A 20765-nucleotide genomic window follows, 5' to 3' on the forward strand; every position below is an offset into this window, starting at 1 on the left:
GCAAAGGATGACAGATAGGTTTCTTGTTTTCTATAGGTTGTGTTCTCCAATGTGTTTTTCTTTCTCTTTCAGATTGTCGTTGTGGAGGATCACAGGTAGGGTTATCAGCTGGTTGGTTAATGATGAGTCTTTGGTTGTTCTCTTGTGTTTGTCGTGCCCTCAACCAATAATAGTTCTCATCCGGATTCTCATCACTATCAGACTCAAAGGGTGATCTTGTCTCATCATTTTGTTTTGTTCGATTTCTTTTGGTTCTTTGTTTAGATACTTCCTCTGGAATTTCTACTGGTAAGTCATTAACTTGATGAAGTAGATTCCTGTGCAAAACTCTTGATTTTGAGCCGTCTATCTCTGCAACCACTCGGTAGACTGGTCCATCATTTATTTGCTCTTTGACAATGTATATAGTTTGCTCCCAATATGATCTCAATTTTCCTGGTCCACCTCTCTCATTTAGGTTTCTCACTAGTACTCTGTCACCAGGCTGTAGGATAACTCCTCTAGACTTTTTATCATAGTACAATTTTCCTCTCGCACTTGAGTTCTTACTGTTCTCTAAAGCGATTCTGTAAGCTTCTGTCATTCGCTTTGCCCACTGTTTAGCATATCCTCTTGGATCATCACTTTTCTCTTCGTTAGTCACTTTGAACACAAGATCAATGGGTAGTCGTGGGTGTCGTCCATAGAGTAAATAAAACGGTGAGTATCCTGTCGCTTCATGTCGTGTGCAATTGTACGCATGCACAATCTGTGGTAAATGTTCTTTCCATTTTTCCTTTTCCTTCTCTGCCAGTGTTCTCATCATCTGGAGTAGTGTTCTGTTAAACCTCTCAGCAGGATTGCCCTGAGGGTGATATGGAGAAGTTCTTGAATGGCTCATTCCTGACAGTTGTCGCAAGGTTTTGAAGACGTCATTTTCAAACTCTCTACCCTGATCGTGATGTAGTTTAGTTGGAAATCCAAACCGGGGAATGAAGTCGTTGAAAATTCTTTCTGCTGCTGTTCTTCCAGACTTATTTTTAGTTGCATATGCCTGAGCAAATCTTGTGAAATGATCCACCAGGACTAGTATATATTCATAACCCCCTCTGCTACGTTCCAAATGGAGATAGTCTATTGATACTAATTCAAATGGGGAGCTAGTACTTATACTACCCATTGGAGCTCTCTCGGGTATAGCTGGCCTTTTTTGTTTGATGCAAGGACACTTTCGTGTAACATATATCTCAATGTCTTTCTTCATGAATGGCCAAAAGAATCGGTCTCTTGCTAGGTTTAGGACTCTCTCTACCCCCACGTGACCCATGTCATTATGTAAGTGCTGGAATACTAACTGCTTGTATTGAGCTGGTAGAACAAATTGACGTCGTTGCTCAGTTCTCCTGTACAATAATCCATCATCCAGGTGTAGTCTTGACCATTCGTGCATAAGTTTTTTTACAGGTCCACTGGCTCTTTGCCTCATGTCATTAGTGAGACTTGCATTGGACTCTTTCATTCTAATAATCTCACCAATAGCTGAGTCCAGTCTCTGTGCCTTCCGTAGTTCATTATAACTTAGCTTTCCTAAGACTTCACCAGCATCATTCTCAAGTTGTTCTTCTTGAGCCTGGTTAAGAGCAGCGACCCAAGCAACATCCTTTTGTTCAGCAGCCTTAGTGCCCTCCCATGTGGTTTTGACTATCTCACTAGATAACTCTTCTGTGCACTCTGTGATGTACTGGTCAATGCTTAGTGGGCATCGGGAAAGAATGTCTGCATCCACATTCACCTTCCCAGGTCTGTACTTAATATCAAACCGGAAATCTGACAGTTCTCCAACCCATCTATACCCCACAGCGTTAAGTTTGGCAGTACTCATTATGTAGGTCAGAGGGTTGTTGTCTGTATAAACTGTGAAGTGTGGGGCATAAAATAAGTAGTCCCGAAACTTTTCACAGATTGCCCACTTAAGTGCAAGCAATTCAAGCTTCCCTGAATGGAGTCTGTAATTTCGTTCTGCCTGTGTCAATGTCCTTGATCCATATCCGATGACTCTCATTTTTCCAACTTGACGTTGATAAAGTACCGCTCCAAGTCCCTTTTCTGAAGCATCTGTATGAAGTGTGAAAGGTAGGTCAAAATCAGGATATGCAAGGATAGGTGGAGTAGTCAAAGCTTCAACTAGTTTGCACAGGATCTTTTGATGTTCTTCCTTCCACTCAATAGGTGTTCGTGATGGTAGTTGAACATTCTTTTTTCCATCTGCCTTAGATTTTGTTTTAATAGGCTCTGTCCCGCGTTTTACTTGCAATAGATCATATATTGGCTTGGCAATGCGAGAGAAATCCTGAACATAAGCTCTGTAGTAGCTGAGAAATCCTAAAATCCTTCTGACTTCTCCTACTGTGGTAGGTTTCTTTGCTTTTAGGGCTTGTACAGCGTCCAAATCTTTAGGGTCTATTTTGACTCCTTCAGTACTGACCAGTCGTCCAACATATCTTACTTCTTTTCTGAACATTTCGCACTTGGTTGGTCTTAGCTTAACTCCATGTCTCTGTAAAGCTTGCAACACCTTCCGTAGTCCTTCCACATGTTCTTCAAAAGTTTTTGCGTAGCATAAGATATCATCGAGGTATGGGATACAACATTCATCACGCAGTGAGTCCAGCATCTCTTCCATACTTCGTTGAAAGGCAGCAGGTGCATTAGTTAAGCCAAACGGAATGCGTACCCACTCATAAAGGCCCCAAGGAGTAATGAAAGCAGTCAAATGTCGTGATCCCTCTGCAATAAAGCCTTGGTGATAAGCTTTTCCTTGATCTAAAATCGAGAACCAGCTGTACCCTCCCAACGTGTCTGTAAGGTCTTGAATGCGAGGCAAGGGATGCCTGTCAGGAACAGTTTTCTTGTTAAGTAGTCTATAATCAACACAAAGTCTAAGTGTTCCATCTTTCTTTCTTACGCAAACTACCGGTGCAGAGTAAGGGGACTTTGACTTTACAATCCAACCTCTGGCCAACAGATCTTGGATATACTCTTTAACTTCTTTATGTAGTGGCTTAGGAACTGAGGAGTATGCTCTCTGGACAGGAATGTTGTCAATCAGATTGATAGGCATCTGCAAACTTGGGACACAACCCACATCTTCGTCATTGCGCGCAAAAGCCCCAGACTCTTCGTATAACATTCTCTTTGCTATCCTTTGTTGTTTTTCAGTTAAGTGACTTAAATCTACAGATGGGTCCCAATGATCTGGTACTGTAATATTTTTGCTGTCAGTTCCTCCTTGTATCTCTGCACTGTCAACTTTTACATGTACTGGTTCTGTTATTTGGTCGGTTTCCACAATTTTTTTAATGGGCTGTATACTACCGATTGTCATTCGTCGTGGTAATGTAATGTCATAACTGGTATGGTTTCCTATTGGAATGTTAATGAATGGCCTTTGTCTCCCACAGACTTCCAGTAATCCATCTCCAATGTCAAGTCGTTCAAGCTGTTGGTTGTCTACATTAGACTCAAACAAGATGGTAGGCTCTAACAAGTCAAAATCCACAGGTATTTGACATTTTACATGTGCCAATTGACCCGAAGGAATAACAACATCCTGACATCCAACTTTGACTATGGTCTCAGTGTCACAAGATGGCTTTTGTGTTTGTATAAAATTTACGATTACTTCAGCCTGTTCATCTCCAATCTCCATGGCTCCCATTAGCAGAGTAGCAATTGTTGTAAGAACATTTGGACCATTTGTCTGTCCTTTGACCAACTGTTCAATGACATTAAATCCCAGGAGAGGTCGCTCAAGGGCCATTTTACCCACCAGGAAAGGAACTTGAACTGCTAACTGTGGGTCACTGTTACCAGGAAGGTTTACTGTAGCCTCAACCCACCCATCAAATGGCAATACATCTCCATTAACAGCCAAGACGTGGAGAGGTTTGGACCCCAATATGTCGCTCAGAGGGCGCAAGTGCTGATCGGGTAAGTAAGTTCTTTTCCAGGCTTGATCAATAATACTGACTTGAGCGCCTGTGTCAAGAAGGGCAGTTACAGCATAACCATTGATGTTGCACTTTAACAAACATTTGCTTCCAATTAATTCTGCTACTCTGTTCTGTGTTGAGTTTGTCTTTCTAGACATGTTAGAGCAGGCGGCACTGTTTGCATTGGCTTCACAAGCTCCATTCTCTGGTGGCCTTTCTCCAGTTGATGATCTAAGCTCAGCAGACTGGTACATATTCCTGGTACCCCTTGTCCCTTTACCACAACCAATAGCCCTGTGCCCCTTTTCTCCACAGATAAAGCAATGATTGCATGAGCTGTTATTCTCCTCTATACACGTTGGGCACCCATATGGCCCTCCTCTTCTCACTGACATTGGTCTGTGTATAACATGTGAGCCAACTCCCATTTGTACAGAGCAGTGACATGGTTCTTTAGCTTGTTTCAATTTGTCAATTGTACTTTTTAAAGCTTCTACTTGAGCGCTCAGTTCTTGTATGGTCTTTGTCTTGTTTTTTTTCAGCATTTTTGAATTTAATTCACTCTCGTTGGACTCTGAGTCAATTTGTGCACTATGAGCTTGAGTATGTCTTCGTTGTATGACTTGACCTAATCGTCGTTGGCGTTCATTTTCCTCGCTTGAGATTTTTGTCACTTGTTTCAGCAGTGCTTCATCAGTTACTGTGTGATCTGTGAGCAAAGGTTTCAATTCACTTCTGATGTCATTGTACTTGGGAAGAAAGCCCTGATGAATGGTACGCAGGAACACATTCTGAACTGTTCGTGGTTCATATTCAATGTGTGTTTTGCTCTGTTTGGATGTAAAAATTACTTTTTGTTTTAGGCCAATTACACGATATAAAAACTGTTGTGGAGTTTCATGTTCTCGTTGTCTTGTACTCATTAATTCCTGAAAGAGCTCACTACTGCCTTTTTCACTTAAATGTGATTGTATGAAACTTTTTAGCTCTGGTATAGTTAGATCATCTTTATTGATGAGCATTTCCTTGAATTGTCCCGATTTAACTATCCGCAGAACAGCCTGAACAATTTCACTCTCTGAGTAATTCATCTTGATGCCTTCATCAATTTGTTTGCATAGGTTATTATAGCCGATGTCTGAAGTACTATCACCTATCTGACCACCATGTATCTTGAACTCTTTATGTGGTAGATATGGAAAGTCTCTTGGACACATTATGCTTTCTCTCTGCTGTTGTGGTAAGTATTCAGGATAAGCAAACTGTCTTGTAGTTGGTGTCGTTTTCGGTTCTGTCTGTGTAATCTTGTACTCTGACAGCTTTTTCCCTAAATCCTCATAACTACTGAGCAGTTTCTGATATTCATTTAACTGTGAGTGTGTTATTGTGACAGTAGAATCTGTGTGTCTGTGTACAGGAGATGCCTGTGTATGTGCATCAAATTCATGTTCATTAAAAACAGATGGATCACTCGCAGTATTGTTCACACACTTCTCACTCAACTCATTAATCATGTCTCTTAATGTTAGTAATTGTGCAAATCCTTCATCTTCCAGTTTCAGTAAACTGTCACTCTGCATATAAGAAATGATGAAATTCAAACAGCTTTCCTCATCATCCTTGGCTATGGTAGGTGGAATCAAACCTGCAACCGAAGTAATGCTGTCAGCAATATACCCCAGTTCATGCACATTCAACTTGTGTAGGCTCTTCTTTATTTTCCAGACGAGTCTTTTCCTCTCGTCCACCATCTTGTCCAGCTTCAGACTTTCTCACGACCCTCTAGTGATGCGCCGCCTTCCTCTCAGCTTTGGTCCCTTTTGCCTCTCTTTGGACGTCAGCAGCTGCCTCAAGTCGCCCGCAATCCTGTCGTCGTCTCGTCACCATGAAGTCTGGATGCCAGCACTAGCCTTACACTCTGGATATAAATCTCGGTGGAACCTCCATGAATCTGTTACGGGTCCCGGCCGCGGAACTCGTAGGCAGATTAAAGTGCCTGAATTATCAGGAGAAACAAAATCACAAGAAAACTTCAGTGTCTTTCCTCAGGAGCAGCTTAGTAGCATCTGTTTATTAACAGTCATAGTATAGCAAACATATCCTCACAAATCATGTTTCATTTTATCAAACACACAGTTTTGTTCTCTTTTTTTACAACAATGAAGTCTTCAAATACTTATACACTCTGTACTCTCATCAACACATATAAATATTATACCATCTGTATATTTATCAGTAGCACACAGATTACACTTTAAATCCTTTGTCAATCATCTATTTCATTTTTCTTTCTTTGTAAATACCTCTGTATATAACCATTTACCATAAGACTACTAAACTCACTGAACAATCATGCGTCTGTTATTTGTATCATTTAAATTGTAACAGTTACACTTGACACCAATTACCAATGTTACTCTCTACTCTCATAAACTTTATACATTAACAAATATACCACTAATATATACAAATAATAAGTCACTTTCTGTTTAATTATCACATACTGAGTATAATACATATCATTTACTGGGAAGTCAGTTATAAACTCAGCCCAACTGTCATTTTACTGGTACTTTCATCTGAATCACTCCTTTCAATTAACAACTGTAAATATGCTATTCACTTTAAAAAAAACACATAGGAAATGTGTACTCACATGTTTTTACATGAATTATAATAAACATATTGACTTTTTTTATGAAACATACCTGAATTATCAGGAGAAACAAAATCACAAGAAAACTTCAGTGTCTTTCCTCAGGAGCAGCTTAGTAGCATCTGAAGTAAACACAACAAGTATCGCCATGGTAACCCACAGCGCATGCTTTCTCAACTGTTGCTGTTATTTTGTTTCAAACCCAGTCATTAGTAGTGATAATAAATTACTTTTACAGTATATATATAAATAAATAGATACATTAATGACAAAACAAACATTACTACTGTAGATACACAATGGTGTATCACACATGCTGCGCTATCCCATGATGCCCCGCAAGCGAATTCATGAATGGAAGTAAAGCGACGCAACTGACGCAGGTAGGTCACGTGACCATGACAAAATGGCGGATGTAGTACGTCCGAATTCCATTCATACTTTTCACATTCATACTGTATAGAACATACTTTTCTAACGGCCGAGTAGTACGTTTAAATTCAAATGCAGTTCCTACTGAGTAGTAGGCGGTTTCGGACGCAGCCATTGGCTGTTTCTCAATATGCGTTCTTCAGCGGTCTTGCCTCCTCGTGTTCTCTTGCAACGTCATCATCAGCTGCCAAAGTTCAGTTCCAATACTCAAGACCGCAAGTACGGAGGACGCGTGAAACTTCCCGGATGTGATCTTGATATCGAGGACGCAACGATGCAGACTTGAGCACCGAACTCGCTCTGGAAGTCCCAGAAGTCATTGCGACTGGAGGTGGGAAGTGCTGCATTTTATCAAGATTTATTATTAAAGTTCAGAGAAATGACTTGTTTACCTCAGGAACTTCCCTAAATAAAACGGTGAAAGTAAACATTAACTTGGACATCTTAATAAAGGGTATTTGTTTGCTGAAATTCGTATTAAAATCTGTTTTATTTATACTGTTCAGCATATATTTATAATGTTTCAATGTGTTTTTATAATGTGTTTGATATGGGTAGCAACTGAAATCTGCAGGAAGGTAGATCTCCAGGAACAGTATTGAGCACCCCTGCTCTACATCCATTCACACTCTTTGCAAAGATACATTTTCACCCATACAGCCCACACCCTTGATGCTATATTCACTCTAGACTTTGGTTTTGAGATGTTCTGAGCTAACATCAAAATTTTATCCCACATTCCACCACAGCATAGCTGATCTAACTTTGCAGGATAAAGAACTCTCTTTATTAAGCAAACAGATCATTTACACAAGGGCATTATATATATATGTATATATATATATATATATATATATATATATATATATATATATATATATATATATATTCAAACACACACACACCCATTTCAAACCCTCTTAGCTTCTTATACCTCAAGAGAGCAATACCTCATCAGGGAAGCCCAGCTGATCCTCTCCAGCAGACCTCCACCTATATGCATTTCTAGGCCTCTTCCCCTCTTTTATTCCTTTAATTTTCCCTCCAAAATACAATTATTCCTTACTTCCATTCACTCTTATTCACCAGCTCTGACCCATTTAGGGGTCGCCTAAATTTCAATTGCCGTAGCAGCAACGCTCTAATCAAGCTCATATACACTTACACTTCCTATACCAGTATCTTCACACTCCCCTGCATAAATACAGCAGCATATGCTTATGCAGGAGCACACATTGCCTCCACACTGACCCAATGCACCTCTGCAGCAGCAGAGACGCTCAGCTGAGCTACACTATCTTATGGCGCAACTGCAGCGATGCTCAAGCTGACCTCTTATTCACTCTCACCTCTACATATCACTAACGACAGGGTTTTACATTCTTATGGGAACATGCATGACTATACTATACTGACTACCAATGCACCTCTGCAACAGTAGAGGAGACGCCCTGCCAAGTTACATTTACCCATAGCACCAATGCAGCGGCGCTATAGCTGAGCCCCTCTTTTATTTACTCTTCATATTACTATTGACTATATTTAGCACTCATAATACTCCAATGCTGACTACCATTGCACCTCTGCAACAGCAGAGTCGCTCCGCCAAGCCTTATTCTCCCTCTGCACCCCGCCTTCTCCATTTATAGATGACACAAACCGCCCAGTAACACGATTCTGATTTAGAGATGCTTTATAGCAGTTCTTTGCCTCACAGGCTTCTCCCAGTCACTCATACACAGGGCATCTGCGGGGTCTTAGAGGGTGTTGGGAGTTGATAAGTCAATATAGAGAAGTATGGGGGCCTTTAAAGTGTTAGAAAATCTTAGATTCCTTCGGAAGGTAATACAAATTATTTTTGTTCAAGGTATCATTGTATGCAAAAGTTTGACTGTGTTTAACCTGTGAAAATCAGAATACTAGGTAGTTATGTAATCAGTAGTGTAAGAGGCTAAATTATCAGATGCATTTGTTTATAATACAAAACATGCTTTTTCACTCAAGAAGGTCCATACTGACTACAAAGGCAGATACTGATAAGATCAGGGCCTGTTGTGTGGACTTTGGGGGTTTTATGGTGTGGTCACATGTTGATTGGTCAGTTTGAATGTCTCAGCATTGGTGGTCACATGGTCAAGAAAGATACAAGATAGGTGGTAAACTCGAGCTCTGTCTCTTTTTCCTGCCTCTCTTTTCCTGGCCTGGTTCTCTCCTGCTCTGCTCCTCTCCTCCTCTGGAGTCTATCTTCTCTGACTCTACTGCTATCAGGCTTTTGGGCCTGCTCTCTTTGTCTCTCTCTCCCTCCCTCTGTGTCTCTCCTTCTACCTCTGGTAACTTTAATTTTACATTTAAGCTGGGTACAATTTATACCATATGTTTTATCATTTCATATTTTATCATTTTATACAGTATTTTGTTATTAATTCAGTTGTAACCATAGAGAATTATTGTCATTAAATCATTTCATTTTCAAGTATTTGTGAATTACTTTTGATTTAACATCAACACTTAATTGTTCCATATAGCAATACAATACAATCACATAATATCAACGCTCTCCCACATTTATAGCTATTAATACTGCCCTTATTTCCGTTTTTGGTATAAGATTGCAGAAGAATGGTTTGACTAGAAATGTACAGTTTTTTACCATCATGCTGATTTCTTTTTAGTCACTCGGCAGAACTACAGTTCGAACCGCTGTGGTTTAAAGACCGTTCTTACAGATGGTGCCGAAACCCGGGATCCTTTGCAGTGAGTTTTTCTGAAATTTACTTTAGCCGGTCTTAGCTGGATTTTAACAGCTGACCTGGTGAATGGATTAAAATTGGCCTTCTAACCACAAGAGTGGGTAAGTCTACTTTTATTGTTTCTCCATTTGCTTAAATTGCATGAAACAGAATTTACAAGACTGTAATTTGTTTCAATAGTTCAATTTGGTAAATTTCAGATTACCTCCTCAAGGATGGAAGGGTTCATTTCTAAAGAAAGTGATGTATTCTTTGCTTTATGGACCAAAAAAGTTGAACCTACATTGTGCAAACTTAACAAAGAGGGACTTGAATTAACAGACTCAGTCTCTACATTATTTGCATGGTGGGATATAATTGGCAAAAATGGAAAGAAATCAAAACGTGGTGATATAATTGAAGCACTAAATTACATGTGTTACTCAAAACTGCGCAATGTAATGTCAGAAATACCTTCAATTATAAAGGCTAGATGTGAAGAATTTGATGATGTTCAAAAATCAGAGGCAGAAAAGTCAGAGGCAAAAATTCTAGATCTCAAGTTACAGCTTGATAATTTACTAGCTGAACAGTTAGCCCTGGCTGAAAAATGCAAAAGTCAAAAAGACACCATTGCAGATTTAAAAGCTATGCTAAAAACACAGAAGTTTGTGTCTCCCGAAATGCTTAACAGCGATGGGATTAAAAAGCATGTTCACTTCTCAGATGAAGTTACTTGTAATGAATCTGAAATGATTTGTTCAGAGGCCGTAGCTAAAAAGAGTTTGCCCGTTTCAGTAATTAAGGTGATGCCACACCATAGCGCAGCAAAGACGCATGGTGTAGAAGCATTAGAGAGTCTTAAAAACCCTCAAACCTCAGATGATCACAGCAATCAACCCTCAGGCAAACAAAACAGGCTTTGTATGACCTGTAAAAAGTTTGGTCACAGAGAGGAACAATGTTGGACATCAGGACAGGGAAGACCTCCACCTTATTTTCTGAGAAAACGGAAATCACTAAAGAGCAAAAATCAGTGGTCTTCACGTAACAAAAACTCATCTGCTAATAACACACTTAGTGAACTAACTGCATTGTTAATACAAGGCCTGCAACTGTTAACTTCCTTTGCTAGCGGCTTAGCAGCCTAATAGCAATAAAAGTTAATAATTGCTGATCCTGTTTGCATTTCCAAATTTGTTATATTTGTGTTATTCACATTTTCATTTCCATAGAACACAATGGTATTGTGTGATACTACACGTACACATAGACTGAGTAATTCCTTAAAACATGATTTTCTCACTGTAGGTGTAAAAACACTCAGGTCTGAGGTTTTAGAAGCCACAGATGCATTCTAGACCGCATGTCACGTATAAAGAAGGAATTAACTGTATGCTAAAATTAATTAATTTTAAGGTACTTGTGTTTATTTGTTGGATGAGTTTCATCTCCTAAAAGTGGTTAACTGTGCTATCTTCAATATAGCTGCGGTTTAAACTACAAACAGGAGTATAGAGTTGCCTTGTGGCTCCAGTGTAATAACTGCAGTAACAATGAAAATGTTTTCTTACAGGATTCAACCTTGAACATTGCACTTTATCATGCTTCTTTAAAATAAAACATTGATTTGGAAGTTTTTTTGAGCCAGATCACATTCACATCTCATGCTCAAATTCCATGCTGGCTCCCTGTCACAACAGGACTAAATTTTACACACTACCGTAAAACTTCCACCTTTTGTTAGGAGCATGTTTACACAAACACATAGCCTCACAGCTGGAACACTGCCACACAGAGAACAATGTTTCAAATCTTCACACACACATAGTCAAATTCACTATTTTGTCTAACAAGCTTAATATAGATTTTACATGTTATTTAAGTCTTTTCAGTCAGACTTTATTTTAACTATAGATTTTTCATCTTGTGTTGTTATTTTGGTTTCTTTTGATTTTTAACCAGTTACTTATTTTTTGTTTAAACAAAGTTATATCAAAATGTAAATTGTGATTCTAAATCCAAAATGCTGAATTGTTGTTGCTTTTGTAACACTTTTGACATGTCTACAACAAATATTATTTGTGTTTACTTGTATTTAATCCATTTAAATGCAGTTGTGATTGTCTTTGAATATTGATTCGTTTATTTCACTGTATTTGGTTACACTGAATATTTTGCTGAAACTCTTAACTAGCTATTGTTGATTTTGTTGTAAAGCAATTATTTTGATGTTTCCAGATATTGTGTAAAGAGCTTGTTTGCTTTTATTTTGTCTTAATCTTGACCATATTTTAATTACATTAATTTAAGGACATTTTTGCTTGAGGAGAACTCAAACTGACCACATCAATCCTTTGATCAATGACAAATGCTGTGTGTTTGCTTCTGCTGTTTGTTGTGCCATTTGCTGTTTTCCAATACAGGATCCATGGAGAAAAGGTTCACGTCTTGTGATCAACTTCAAAAGAAGAGCAGGGGTTCCCTGCATTCCTCAGCACCTATTCTTGTGGGGGTATGAAGGACAATTTGCATATAAGCAGTGCAACACCATTCGATTAAAGCCTCTCACACAGGGCTGGAGGACAACAAAGACTGACCATTCTAATTCCTACAACCAGCCTGGACAGGAAGTCCGAAGATGACAGCAGCACACATCACAATGCATATTTTCATCATTAATGTCACCTTTTTGCCTCTTTATGTGTCACAACGGTGCCAGGGGAGGATTGTAAGAGGCTAAATTATCAGATGCATTTGTTTATAATACAAAACATGCTTTTTCACTCAAGAAGGTCCATACTGACTACAAAGGCAGATACTGATAAGATCAGGGCCTGTTGTGTGGACTTTGGGGGTTTTATGGTGTGGTCACATGTTGATTGGTCAGTTTGAATGTCTCAGCATTGGTGGTCACATGGTCAAGAAAGATACAAAATAGGTGGTAAACTCTGGCTCTGTCTCTTTTTCCTGCCTCTCTTTTCCTGGCCTGGTTCTCTCCTGCTCTGCTCCTCTCCTCCTCTGGAGTCTATCTTCTCTGACTCTACTGCTATCAGGCTTTTGGGCCTGCTCTCTTTGTCTCTCTCTCCCTCCCTCTGTGTCTCTCCTTCTACCTCTGGTAACTTTAATTTTACATTTAAGCTGGGTACAATTTATACCATATGTTTTATCATTTCATATTTTATCATTTTATACAGTATTTTGTTATTAATTCAGTTGTAACCATAGAGAATTATTGTCATTAAATCATTTCATTTTCAAGTATTTGTGAATTACTTTTGATTTAACATCAACACTTAATTGTTCCATATAGCAATACAATACAATCACATAATATCAACGCTCTCCCACATTTATAGCTATTAATACTGCCCTTATTTCCGTTTTTGGTATAAGATTGCAGAAGAATGGTTTGACTAGAAATGTACAGTTTTTTACCATCATGCTGATTTCTTTTTAGTCACTCGGCAGAACTACAGTTCGAACCGCTGTGGTTTAAAGACCGTTCTTACAGTAGAATTCTAGTAAAATTTGTCAGCTTACCGCTTGTTTACTGCAACACCATTATTCTGCAGCTCTATAGGCGACAACCTGTTGAATCGGCTATATTTTAATATACATGTTTTCTGTATACAAATGTTTTAGTTTGGATTAATTTCTTACATTTAACATTTAGTAAATATTCTGTAAGATAAATCTCGCAAGCATTTCTGGTTGAAAAGCGGTTATAAGGTCTTTAAATGTGTGGAAAGAGTCTTAAAATTGTATTAAAGGTGTTGAATTACTTTCTCTCATTCCTGTATACTATGTTTCAGAATATGAGCAGCTATCACAGATGCACAAAGGGCTTTTACAGCAACAAATCCAGGCTCTAGGAAGGTTGTCACCTGATGCCTTCAAGACACGTCCTAGCCAAAGGCACTCCACTGAAGCCCAGATGACTCTCGCCAGCCATCAACCCACATCCACTCAAGGGCGAGGGCATGACCCAGCCACCTTACCTTCTTCTTTTCCTTCCTTCTAGCCTGAGTAACACTCAGTTTTCTCCCCTAGCCACGTAGTTAATTGGAGCCCCCCGTCACACCACCACCCCAGCCGTTTCCGCAGGAATCTTCACAGCCCCCTCCCATTTCCCGACTTTTGCCTGCCCCTGCAAAAATATATAATTTATAAGGGATTTATTTGTCGTTTATAAGGGATTTATTAAGCATGAATAGTCCTCACTTTAGATTAGGTCACAAAACTGCATAATGTTGAGTGAATAAAGAATTTATTAACATATATAGTAACCATTACTATATGCCTGAATAATAAGACATATAAACTTTGATTTCAATAGTTTATTAATCATTTACTAACTAATTCTGAATGATCCTAAAAACCCTCAACTACTCTTAAATACAAATGGTTTGTAAATAAGGTGATACTTAATTTAGTAATGAAAAATAAATCATGAAAGTATGAAAACACGACCATTAATAGAGAATAGAGCATTTGTAGCTGCAGTTATAAACTGCTTACTAACGCCTATTAATGTAGAATTAATGCTTAACAGATAATGAGTTCACTATTTGCTAATGCTTAATAATTATTTATAGTGTGTAGTTATTATAAAGTGTTACCGAAATTGTTTCTGATGCCTTTGAAGACTCCCTGCAGTGGTAAACTAGGACGAACAGTTGGAACAGAGAAATCTCTAAACCTCACCGGGAGCTTGTTCGGCAATTTCACTGGATTCCTCTGGTATTACTTAAAAACAATTGCAAAGGGAGTTTTAGAATTTCTAAGTCTGATTAATTTGTGACATACTTTTTTTTGTAAGCAGGTTTAGTAAACATTGGATACCCGCCTGTCAAATCCAAATATAAATGCCATTTCAGTGACAATTAATGTTAAATACTGCATCAAAACAAAATGTCAAATATATATATATATATATATATATATATATATATATATATATATATATATATATATATATATATAACTGTGCAACCTGCAAAATAGGTTCAAGTCATAATTTTAATAGGTTACAACTGTGAAAAGAACTGTTTGGAAAAACAAAAGGTCAATAATTTGTAATACAACTAATGGTGGAATTAATTAAATAAGTTGTAAAGCCAGGAGATACTCACCAAAATCGCCATCTTTAAAGTGCACTGCTTATTTAAAATGTTTTTTTTTGTAGGTGTTCTTCAGTGGCGATCACAGCCTGTTTACACAGCTGGCAGTTTTTCCTTCATTATGCTTGATAAAGCTAATAACGTCTTTGAACGTTTGAGGAACTATGGGGACGCAACAATGCAACACTTGATCAACAGTAAATATTGTATAACTGACAAAAAAGACACTTGGGCGGGGGTGATGATAAAACTTTGCAGTTTATAAGCTTGTTTAAATTCAATCTAATCACTTTTATTGTCACATCAGCAGCAACACGTGTGCTATGATGAGTGAAAAGCTTAGGTGCTGGCTCTAGACAGTACAAAATACAAATAGTGCAAATACAACCACAGTGCAAAATACAGACAGTGCAAATAAAATGACACAACAACAATGTAAAATTGACAGCGATATATACAATGAATAGGTGTCCACATAGTTGTAGGCAGTATTGTTTCAAGTGTAGATTTTTTAAAGTGCAGTGCATGCTACATATTGATGGTGTGCAGTGAGGGGTATGGAAGAGTCTGCGTGGGGTGTGTTAAGTGTTCATAGGCCTGATAGTCTGAGGGAAGAAACTCTCCTTCAGCCAGCTAGTGCGTGACTGGATGCTGCGGAACCGTCTGCAGGAGGGTAGCGGAAAGAAAAGTCTATGGCTTGGGTGGCTGGAGTCGCTGATAATTCTCTTGGCTTTCCTCATGCACCGCCTGGTGTAGATGTCCTGAAGGGAGGGCAGCTCACCTCCTACTATGCGTCCAGCAGTTTGCACAATCCTATGCAGGCCTTTGTGATTGCTGCTGGTGCTATTTCCATACCAGGTGGTGATACAGCCAGACAGGATGCTCTCCACAATGCAGGTGTAGAATAAGCGGAGGATGTGAGGGCTTATTCCAAACCTCTTGAGACACCTGAGGAAGAAGAGGCATTGTTGTGCCTTCCTCAGCACTGCGTCTGTGTGAGCAGTCCATGTCAAATCCTCAGCGATGTGTATACCAAGAAACTTGAAAGTTCTGACTCTCTCCATTGATGTCCCGTTGATGGTGATGGGTTATGTTCTCTCGTCTCTCTCCTGAATTCCACCACCAGTTACTTGGTTTTGCTGATGCTCAACATCAGGTGGTTTTCCTGAAACCACTGCTTCAGCGTTTACACGTCCTCTCTGTAGGCCGTCTCATCAATATCTGTGATTAGGCCCTCCACCATTCAGGGTTCGTACGGGTGCTGGAAATCCTGGAAAATGCTTGATTTTTAATATAGTGTTTTTAAGGTTAGAAAAGTGCTTGAAGTTTGAACAAAGTGCTTGAACCTTCTTGAAATTACAATTGTTGTGGTCGCATATGCACCTGAATTTTTATCTATGCGAGCTTCACGCAGAATGCATTTTTGCACTTAAAAACGCCAAACGCAGCGCTCAGTAACAGTTGTCATGTCAACTTGCTGCAGTAAACAAAACCCACAATGCCCGCCCCACCGCTCTTCTGATTGGCCCACTGCTCTTGCAATGAACGCGAACGCATTGGTCAGTATAAGCTGTCAATCAGTTCAGATGACAGAGAGATACTGCCACAAAAATGTTAAGGTCTGGATCAGAGAGAATGAAAATAACACTGACAGATTTAGTTTTCCACCACCTAATGTTAGAAATAGTGGCACATCTGATCAGTGATCATGTGGTGAATGTTAATTCACCATTTACATTTTTTGAAGAGTGGATAAAAGACTTCTGGTGGGTTAAAAGTCTGCTATGAAAATGACTAAATCATTCACTGTAAAGCCTGAGGTAAGTTACGGAGTTTGCAAGTAACCGTGTTTGCCACACATTTTTAGCACGATATGTTTTGTTTAATACTTCATTTAATAGTTATGATGTTGTCAGTCATGCAACTGCAGCCCATACTCTGTCGGAAAAGAGCTTGCATTCAGATTAAAATAATATTGCAGCTCATGAAAAGACGGTTACTATCAGGGCTTAACATTAACATCCGCCAACCTGCCAAATGCTGGTAAATTTCAGCTTTGGCAGGTTAGACAGATACCTCCACTAGCGACTTTGGCTAGTTGAAAATAATTTTTAAATTGTGGTTTTCTTAAAGCAGGATTTGACTATAAGGATGACCCAATCTGCGTGCAAATGCAATTTTAGAATCAAGAAACAGCACGACTAACAAAAAAAATAATTGCGTTCACACTAGCAATAGAAAGCAGGTGAATACCGAATGAGAGAATGATCACTCCCGCTAACAGCTGATGTGATGCGTACGAATGTTTAACAATTGAGTCAGAACATACCTTCAAAAGCTCAAGCGTTGGAGCAGGGCTTGTGCTTTATTTGGACCCGGGACTTCTGCAAGGGCTCGTCCGGGATTTGAACTAAAGTGGGGAACTAAAGTGGGAACATTTCACATAGCATCAGAAGCATCAGATGGTCAGAAATCATTATCTAACAGTTGTCTCAGAACACACCTTTAGAAGCTCAAGCGTTGAAGCAGAGCCTGTGCCTCATTTGGATCCTGGACTTCTTCTGCCCATAAAAAGAGTCGCAGCCCCAGACCGACAAGTTGAGTCCCTTGTTTGCTTATAAAATGTTGTTTTTTTTTTATCCAGTAGCTTCAGTGAGGTAAATTGATCTTATCCATTACACAGATTTAAGCTGCATGGCAAAAACACACATAACATTGCTAATGCTTGCAAACTGGCATTAAAACAGGCTTCTGTGAACATCATGATGTCCCTTAAAACAAAGGAGAACTGGAAGGGCTCGTCTGGGATTTGAACGCGAGACATCTGACACCTAAAGCGAGAATCATACCCCTAGACCAACAAGCCACAAAAGATTGAATATTTCACAAGGGATCAGAAGCAGCAGATGGTCATGAATCCTTATTTAACAATTGAGTCAGAAACATACCTTCAAAAGCTCAAGCATTGAAGCAGGTGTAACCCAGATCCTAAATCTAGGTCACTAATAATCAGTTAAGAAAGTATTATTTTTATTATTTATTTATATTATTTTATTATTAATACTTTAATAATAAGTGAATAAAAAGCAGAAAGATTGCTATGTAATTAAAGGTAGTAACAAATTTTTTCGTACCTGATCTTGATTGGAGAAGTGAGCAGTTAGCTCCGCCCCCGCATATGCGGACGAAAAGCACAAGCAGATAGTGCCAACAAGCAAACGAGAGCTAGAGAGGTAGCGAGTTGACAAGCAACCGAGAACTAGAGATATAGTGCTAACAAACAACCGAGAACTAGAGAGATATTGAGTTAACAAGCAGTGAGAGCTGGAGAGCTAACGAGCACACGAGAGCTGGAGAGCTAACGAGCAGACCAGAGCTAGTGATCTAACAACCAGTTGAGAGATAGTACATCAATAGAAAACTGACAAAATAGACTTGATTCAACTTTATCCTTCACTAATTACTGTCTTTGGCCAGGTTTTTTTTTTGTGTGTGTTTTTTTGTCCTCCTCACTACTGCCGGTGTTGTTCTTGGTTGAGAACGGTCATCCTGAGATCGTCCTGGCTGAATATTCATATTCTGGTCTGGACTGGCGAGCCATCCCACTGATACGTGCCTGAACTGGGTAAAAGAGAATGAAATCTGCCGATCTGGTAGGACCAAACTAATTTGTTAAGAGAGTTGTTTTTTTTTTCCCTCTCCTCGTGTTTTCTACAAGGATATTTTTTATGGGACACAACTGGACACTTTGGCTTCAAACAGAGACTTTATATTAAAAGTTCATCTTTACTTTTAACAAAGACTTTGTTTTTGCAATCTGAAATTACAATTTAGGGATTGTTTGGAACTTTGCATTTCTGTTTATAGCAGTTTGTTGTTGTTGAATTTACTATTCACATTCTCTGTTGTATTATACTGTTTTATATTGGTTTTATTTGTTTTCTTTCTTTTAAATCTCAAAAGTGCATTAAGCAAAACAATACAACATATTTTGCATCAGTTTATTTGTTGTGAATTTATATGATTCATTTATCAATCTTAAAATTAGATTACACTATTATCACTATAAGTATTGTTCTTTTGCTCCAGTGAGTCGAATCTTACCTTTAAATTCTGGTCCAAAAAGAATTCTAATAGTTAGCGTTGGTCTCCATTATAAAAATACACTAGTCAACATATATAATAGGAGCCATACAAGGGCAGTGTTACACAGGGCTTTTGCTTCATTTGCACCCAGGACCTCTCGCACCCAAAGCAAGAATCATAGCCCTTGACCAACGAGCCACTAAAGTGTGAACATTTCACATGGCATCAGAAGCATCAGATGGTCAGAAATCATTATCTAACTATCAAGTCAGAATATACCTTAAGAAGCTCAAGTGTTGAAGCAGGGCTTGTGCCTCATGTGGACCCGGGACTTCTCCTGCCCAAAAAAAGAGTCGCAGCCCTAGACCGACAAGTTGAGTCACTTGTTTGCTTATAAATTTTTGTTTTTTTTTAATCCAGTTGCTTCAGTGAGGTAAATTGATCTTATCCATTACACAGATTTAAGCTGCATGGCAAAAACACACATAACATTATGTAAGTAATTGGTGTAAGAGGATCGTGATAGCATCAAATAGCTATCTCAGCACATAGTATCCGAACCACTCACTAATTGGTGTGATTAAAATAGGTCTCATTCATTTCACAGATTTGAATTTGCAAAGAAAGAAGGAAAACAGTTCCACCAAGATTTGAGCTCGGATCACTGCATTCTAAATCCAGAGTGCTAACCATTATACCATGGCACCAATACCTTCATTAAAGGATATCTTATGCTTGCAAACTGGCATTGAAACAGGCTCCTGGAAAAACCATGATGGCATCTCAAAACAACAAAGAACTGCAAGTGCTCGTCCCAGATTTGAACCCAGGACCTCTCGCATCCAAAGCGAGAATCATACCCCTAGATCAACAAGCCACAAAAGCCTGAATATTTTAGATGGCATCGGAAGCAGCAGACGGTCATAAATCCTTATTTAACAATTGAGCCAGAACATACCTTAAAAAGCTCAAGCAGGGATTGTGCTTCATTTGGACCCGGGACTTCTGCAAGACTTATATGGGTATTTGATCCCAGGACCTCTTGCACCCAGACTTTACTTGGCAACACTATCTGCTGACAAACCAGCATTCTCAGAAAAAAGGCCTCTGTGTAAGCCACAACGCCCTTACAAAACAGCAGACAAGTGTAGGGGCTCAACCAAAATTTGAACCTGGGATTTCTCACGGCATGAACGAGTATCATGCTCCTAGACCAGCAAGCTACTATGCAAGGAATGTTTATGTCACGACACTATCTGCTGACAAACTGGAATTCTTCAAAAGAAGATTGAAATAGGTCTCATTCATTTCATTGATTTGAAGCTGCAAAGAAAGAAGGAAAACAGTTCCACCAAGATTTGAGCTTGAATCACTGGATTCAAAGTCCAGAGTGCAAACCATTACACTATGGAATCATGACCTTCATTAGATGACATCTAATGCTTGCAAACTGGCATTGCAACAGGCCTCTGTGAACACTAAGATGTCCCTCTAAACAACAGGGAACTGCAGGGGCTTGTCCGGGATTTGAACCCAGGACCTCACGCAACTAAAGCAAGAATCATAACCCTAGACCAGGGGTGTTCAAACGTTTTGGGCTAAGGGCCAGATGCAAAAAAAAAAAAAAAAAAAAATATATATATATATATATATATATATATATATATATATATATATATATATATATATATAACGCAATATCACACGAGTAGCAGTGCTACGAGTGTGATATTGCGTTTATACAACACTTTGACGGCATAATTGTGTA

At 38.9% G+C, this 20765-nt stretch overlaps 1 long non-coding RNA gene across 1 annotated transcript in view; it reads left to right on the forward strand.

The window, feature by feature from the left end:
- The first annotated feature begins 7948 nt into the window (after nucleotides 1-7948).
- LOC147845171 (uncharacterized) overlaps nucleotides 7949-20765 on the forward strand; it is a 72309-nt gene continuing 59492 nt past the window's right edge. The window contains exons 1-2 of the long non-coding RNA XR_015484478.2: nucleotides 7949-9002; nucleotides 13306-20577. This is a non-coding gene — a long non-coding RNA (uncharacterized LOC147845171). The remainder of the gene's footprint in view (nucleotides 9003-13305; nucleotides 20578-20765) is intronic.

Source organism: Danio rerio, chromosome 4, assembly GCF_052040795.2.
Source record: "Danio rerio strain M-AB ecotype USA chromosome 4, GRCz13ab, whole genome shotgun sequence".
NCBI lineage: Eukaryota > Metazoa > Chordata > Actinopteri > Cypriniformes > Danionidae > Danio > Danio rerio.